This window comes from Rattus norvegicus, chromosome 2, assembly GCF_036323735.1.
Source record: "Rattus norvegicus strain BN/NHsdMcwi chromosome 2, GRCr8, whole genome shotgun sequence".
NCBI lineage: Eukaryota > Metazoa > Chordata > Mammalia > Rodentia > Muridae > Rattus > Rattus norvegicus.
In genome coordinates, this window is record NC_086020.1 from 140,130,450 (window position 1) to 140,137,942 (window position 7,493).

Here is a 7,493-nt window from a genome sequence, read left to right on the forward strand (position 1 = left end):
CAATTATGGAAAGATAGTGAGAAACACCTATTTGTACCTGTGTAGGGCACTCTTTTCCACTTTAATTCCTCCTCACAGCCACCACAGGTTTGTGTCCTCAAGAATGGACATCTCTAGTGCCCTGTGAGTTTCCCCTTGATTCTAGAAAGAACATTATAGATTCATATACATTCAATGTTTTGTTTTGTTTTTTTAATTTACCAAGTCATTTCCAATTGGCGAATTTTATAATAAAAGGATCCTCTAATTTGCTAAAAAGTTTAAATGCTGAAGTATCTTTAATATAAACAGAAGCAGACTCTGAAGTCAATTTTAATAGCTACTTGGAAACTACAGTGTTTTAAGACACCAGGCAGGATAAAGGGACTAATGTGTTCTGGAAGACACCCAATTAGTGTCACAGAGAGCCATAAATGACTGCAGATGTAAACTGTGTGACCACACTATATCTCATTATAGAACAATAAAACACAGCAATGTTGCACTTCTAAAAGCATAGAAAATTATCCTTATTAAAAGAGAGTTAAGGACCAGTGGTGTACTGTCTGGGACATACATATAAAGCATGAGGCTCTGGCTCCTGTGTGTGACCCCAGCACACACAACAACAAGGACAACATCAAACACTCGGTCAGGATGAAATTAAGCTCACATTGCTAAATAGAAGATAGGCAAGGACAGAGGAGCTCTGAGAGGGAAATTCTAAAAGCAGCTCAAGCTCCATTCCTGTTTGCACTACCTGAGAAGCTACAGTGAAACTCTGGTCCCAGCTTCCATGATAAAGCTTCAGTTAAAACAAAGCAAAACAAAACAATAACCACCAGACAATCTGAAGTGACTAACAGCCATGAAAATTATGGCACCTAAAGCAGGGGACGTCTGGTCCCATCTGCAGTTCAATTCCTCTGCTGTCTCATGGGGGATTCCTTCGTTTAGGGGGCCACAGCACTTGAACTTTATCAAGAGAGTCCTGGATCCTGACAGCTCATGAATGTTCTCATTCAAGTCAACTTTTCTGTCCAGAGTTTCTCAGTGTATCTGAGGCTTTTAGGTCATTAATTCTTCATACTCATATTAAGTTCTCTCCCTTCAATAATCCACTAAAACTCATTGGATTAGAATAATAACTCAAATATCATCAAGACCTAGTCTATCAATTATGTAAATTACTTCCCATAAGTGAGATCACAAAATATAGACTTTAACTATGACTGGCCTTGATTGACTGTAAAGTTACAAAGATCCACAACACCTGCAGTGACCACCAGGCACTCTACTGAGACATTGTTTGAGAACCAAATAGTCTTCCAGGGACCAGGATCTCTTACTGAGAAAGTTAAAACATCAGAAAGGATATTGTTGGCCACATGTCCTGCTTCCTACCCACTTCCCTGATTCTTGCCTAAGATTCAGAGAGACTGAAGGCTTGTGTTGTTGACAGGCCTGGGGTTAGACAGATTTCCTGGGAAGCAGACAAATAGTAGAGAGGGATCATGACTAGACAATAAAAATGGTGAATTTCCAAGATGACTACCTCCCCCCCCCCCCCATATAAAATCCTGCAGGTTAAAACAAAGGCCTTGAGGACTTGTCTACCTTCAGGTCCCCTGCTGATAGACTGGGTCAACAAATCTGAGGCCAGATCAAGAAATGTTACACATGGGTTGGGGATTTAACTCAGTGGTAGAGCGCTTGCCTAACAAGCACAAGGCCCTGGGTTTGGTACCCAGCTCCGGGGGAAAAAAAAGACACTTTAAAAGAAATGTTACACAATATTTGTGGACCAATTAGCTGTTCTATCTTTCTAAAACCTGGCTAATCCTAAATTATGGGAGGAAGACACTTCAGAGACCAAGCCCTTGCAATGAAACTAGATTTTTGGCTTTCCAGATCTCCCCCTTGCTTTATGGAGGGTCTTTTGGCGCGCGCGCGTGTGTGTGTGTGTGTGTGTGTGTGTGTCTGCTGCATGCATATGCTTCCTCACCCCTAATAAAAGCCTTTCTTCAACTTCTAATTCTTGTCTACTCCTGTCTGTGGTGTTAGACTCTCACACTTAAAGGCTTTCCTGCCTTTTAATTCTTTAACTGGCAAAGAGAACAAAAACCCTATCAAGAACCTTAGATGGTAACCAAGCCCACTGTGTATCCATGCCGGAGAGAGTTATAAACAGGATTACTATGAGATTAAAGATGACCTTGTTCAGTCTTGTGGGCCAGCATAGAAAGGAATGTCTGTTGGGCCAGCCTGTCTTCCAAAAGACTGCCTCACCTTAGACAAACAATTTCAGGAAGGTGAGCCCCCACTCACCCCCAAGCTGCAACAATATCTTCACATCCAAGCTCCTCTCTCTGCCTCTATAAAGGGTCATAGCCAGCTTTCCCCCTGGCAGACCCTTCAATTTCCTGAGGAAGAGAGACTGTACCTCACTGTATGTGCCAATAAACAAATCCATCTGTTGAAGATCAGACTCTGGCCTCTTTCTGTCCTCTGTCTCTTTACAGTGCCTTAGAAATTAACAACTTCTGCCCTCAAAAAAATATGAGACACCCCCCCTTCTGCCTGTAGGTCTTGATTTTCCTCTGTTCAGAGCCCCATTGTTCTTTCCATCTGTGGTTCAGGGGCTTGAACTCTCCTCAATCCCCCATGCCATTCTGTTGTCTGTAAGTATATCTGTCCACAATGTTAATAACTCTTCTAATAAACTCATTCCCAGCAATCCATCTCAGCGTGCTTGAACTCAAGCCTGAGAAATTTCAATAATTCGATGGTAAGAAACTATGCAGAGAGCAGAGCTGATTTAGGGAATGTAGAAATGAGGTATTGATAGAAAAGTAATGGAAAGTTCTTCTACTGGTTCCTGGAGGTACAACTACACAGCCTCCCTCCACCTGAACAAGCCAGGAGACAGTACTTGATACAAGAGATAGTTTTATTCAAGTTCAGCTCTGGAGTTACACACCTCACAGAAAAACAGTTTTCCATCTTCTAAGGGCTTCAGGGAGTGGTACTGGGATGGAGTTAAATGGTGTGTGTGTGTGTGTGTGTGTGTACGCGCGCGCAAAATTCCCATGCTTGGATAAATTCTTTGTTCTTGTGGTAATGCGCCGAAGGACAGAGACAAAGGGCAGAAACTCCCGTGGTCTCTGGAGTTTTCTTATTAGCATACTAATAGGTAAAGGAAGGATGTCTCTGGAAGTTAGAATAACAAATTAGAAGGATTAGGTTACAAGAGAATAGTGGAGAGTCTAGAAAAGAGCTCTGTTTAATTTGCAAACCAACTTTCAGATAAGGAAAGCTATTCCTCATAATGTTCTTTTTCTGTATAAAATCATTTTTGTTTTCTGTATAAAGTTTAGTCTCCTGCCTTACAGTTGGAATGTTAACATTCCTGTAAACCAGAAAGCATAATGGGATTCAGGTGTTCTCCACACCTGGGGTGCTGGCCACAGTAACCAAAGGAGGAAATTATCATTTGCAGATACCAACTTGAAACACCACAGAATTCTAAATTATCTTTCTTCCAACAGACATTTTAATTATAAAAATCAGGACTGTTAACAGTCTTATATAATGAATTTTTTCTCTCTATTGCAGTCATGCTTTGTTTAATGGAAACATTTGTTAGAAATGTTAAAGTAGCCAATTACATAACTATTCCAAACATGTTTGACACACACACACACATACATATATATATATGTACATATATATTACATATGTATTATATAATAGACATGAGGTAAATGCTATCAACATTCCATTTTGCAAGAGGAAAGCAGCATACTGAAATTAAATAACAGTTAAGTTTAACAAAGTGGCTGAAGCATTAAATTTGGAAGTATGGCACGGAAATCCTCCATTTTGTTCACTAATGGTGTGATGACTGAGGAAACTGCATTCTGTACTTGGTGTCCTCCTTTGTAGCCATTGATCTCTCCCCAAAATATGAGCTCCTAGCAGCTTGCACCCTCCTCAGGGTTCTCATCCAAGAGAGGGAGATCAGGTGAAACTCTTTATGGATTTGAAGTTTTTATTGAGCCACACAGACCTGACTGGGGCAAGTACTCTTGTAATTACAAGTCTAGAGGTGGTCTAAGCTGACTGGGCAGGGGGTTTCTAAAGTTAAAAATCACGTGTTTGGGTTTCAGACCTCTTGTTGACAGAGCTATGATGGCTGTTAGCAAGGATGACAGATATGAACTTTTAATAAGAATACGGCACAGTTTATGTCACCATGGTTTTTCTGTTTGATCAGGGAGGGCATCAGAAAGCCTTGTGGTTACAAAACCGGAATAATACCTAGCAGCAAAAGTTCCTGTAAGAACCATACATACTACAGTGTCAGGCTGACCTCATTTTTAGCTTTAGATCAGATCAGGATTTAGCACAAATGTACTTCTCACTTTATTCCCTGCCTTGTCTTGGACATCCTAGTCTGCCTGAGCTAGTATTCATTTTCTTTATCTTGATTATGTGAGGATTGGTATCTGATCCCAGGGACCATGAGTCTGACAGATTCTAGTTACCCAAGGGAACTGGTTCAACCAGGATTTGTAATAGCACTGGTTTGCTGATGGTCCTGTTTTCTGTCAGAGTCTGTCTAATTGTAGCAAATTTGTTAGCTTAAAAATTGTATATTTGTCCCAGTCATAGAGTCCTCCTTGTCTAAAGAAGGGTAGGTCCAACCGAAGCCCCTTCTATTCTGGAGGACCGTCTCAGCTAGAGAGTCAAATGCCTCTTTTAGAGTCCTCATAGAGCATTCTAAAAATTTAAGGCCTTTGCCTACTTTGGCACTAGTAATTATTAGGTTGATTTGTTGTTCGTTTTGTTTTGATTAGCCTGGAGTGACATCATTACAAAGGGGTAGACATTGACATTTATAAAGGAGAATTAAGATGCATAAAATAGCAAGACAGAGAAAAGCCAACACCTGCATTCTCCAGGTAAAATTTGGTAATTATGAAGTAAAATTCCAGCCTCTATCTTGAGTAGCCCTGTCTTTTAAGATTTGTTTTGTTTGTTGTTTGTTTTGTTTGTTCATTGTGACAGGTGCTTGCGATACTAAGGATGTCTGGAGGTCAACATGGCCTCTGGTATGTGGAAGGGTGCTAAAGGTAGTCATATGTCATTTGTGTCAGCAAAGTGACTCCTTCTGGTGGAGGGGAACTGGTTTCCTTTGGACCTACCATTCTAGGCTTTGGTGAGGATAAGGAACAACATAGGTTTGGTTTATCGATATGTATTATAATGCTAAACTGTATACTTGAGTGACTATAAGTGACTTCTCATGTTTACAAGCTTTTGTTCACATGTTCCTTGTCTTAAACCTATTGGTTAAGTAAAATTGGCTACAGCCAATTACTGAAGGGACTAAGGGTTTGGAGTGACCTGGTTGGAGGAGAGAGACTAGAGGAGGAGGAGGAACAAGAAGGGAAGAGAGGAGGAAGCCCCCATGAGGGGACAGGGGTGGATGGTGGGTGGGGGATGAGCACATGGCCAGGAGAAACAGCAAGTATCTGGGGCACACTGCTGGGGGGGTGTAGCCAGACTAGCAGTTAGAAGAGTAGATCAGGGGTTACACCCCAGTAATTGTCAAAACCAAATAAAATAAGCATAGTCTCATTATTTGTGAGCTAGTATTATTTATAAGCTAGATAAGCTTAACTTGGTTGTACTACACATCTCTTTCCAGTAACTGCTTCTCAACAGAAAATAAGACATCAGGGCCCAAGAAGGCTGGAATTCTGGTCAAAGGCCAGGAGGAGATTCAGGCAATGGAGAATGGGATGGGGTGGGGGTGGGGGTGGGGGTGGGGGTGGGGAAGAGATGGTGAAAAATGAGTGGGGGGTGTGGGGCATTAGTTAGAAGTGTCTGGTTTGCTGATGCAGCCTGGAGAGACAGGGAACAAATCACATTGATTGGACTAGTTTATATCAGCTTTCAACAAATCTTGGACTCTATAGCATTACACAACCACCTAGGGCTAATGATCCCTTTGGAGAAGGCTGCGGTTTGCAGCTGATTTCTGGATGATATTAATCATCTGCTGTGAGAGATGGACACCAAGGACAGAAGGTAAAGTTAAGGAACTTAGGGGAAAACCTTACATTTGAGAATTTCAGGCCTGTGGTCCTGACAAGACCAGGGAAAATAAAAAGTCCATTTTCAGGGACAGGCAGAAGGCAGAGAAACTTAAGCTGTTGACTGATGCGACGGGAGCAGTTAGTTATCTGGAGTCCATTTGACATGTGACAGGTCAACCAAGTCACAACTTTCTGAGGTTTACAGGAGTTTACCAGAGTTTATAAGATGACTAAAGCTTTAGACATATTAGCATGATCATTGTCTGTAATCTGCATTGAAAGCTATATTGTAGAAAAACAGTTGACAAGTGTCTGTAAAGAGACTCAGCAAAAGTTTGGGGACACAAAACAATGACTCATGGTTAAAACCACGAGAGAGTGTGTGTGGGTGTGCACAGGCATGCACGTGTATGTGCGTGTGCGTGTGTGTGTGTGTGTGTGTGTGTGTGTGTGTGTGTAAAACATGTTTTCAATACAACGAAAACTATTTTTAAGTCTGCATTTAGAAAATAACCAAAGAAAATTTAAAGTTTGAGACTACAACTATGATAATATTAGTCAGTGCTTTGCCCTGAATGGATTAATAGTTTATTAGAACTCCACTGATTAATATGTTAAAACTTTGAAGCTTTGAAGTCTTAAGATTATGTATTATCTTTTTAAATATGAAGTTATCAACAAGGCAGACCTGTCTGAGAATTTACGTTTTTCACTGAGACCTAGTAGTTCAAGGAAAAGCAAGGTCTCATTTCTACATGTGAAATGGACTGACACGGTAGCTGCTGCTAGACTCATGAAGGCTATAGTCAGCCATCAATATCGTCAGAGACGCCAAAAGGCTAAATTAGAGCAGGAAGTACAACCCAAATTGTCTTCGTATCAATTAAAATGACAGGGAGGCTGCTATCTGGATGGTGAACCTAGGTCTCTCCATGGAGATCTTGGTGGTTTTATTGAAGGCAGAGTTCCTAGGACTGTGCCAGAACAACTTCAACCTTTGATATCTCTTCAGATGGCATTAACTCTTTGCTTGTTGCTTGGGGCAGTATCAACCCTTAGCTTCTAGATCCGGAAGATCCTAAAGTTTCCTGTGGGTGAGGAACTTAAGAGGCAAGCCTATCTTGGTGAGGCAAAGAGGGAAGTCAGTTCTCTATCATCCTGCTTGTCCATGATCGGGACAGATGTAAGGCAGTTTTACCCAGTGGTTAGCATTACCACAGATCAGGTGGAACTGGTTTCTTTGGAGTAGACCGTAAGGTTGCTTCTAGAAGCTGGTATTTTTGTCTATTGTGGGAAGGTTTTTTTCTACTGATATCTTAAACACCATATTCATCATCTCTCTGAAGAGGTTCAGGGTCATCTATTACATTTACCTGATTGTAAAGAAATTTTACTTGTTTTCAGTTACTT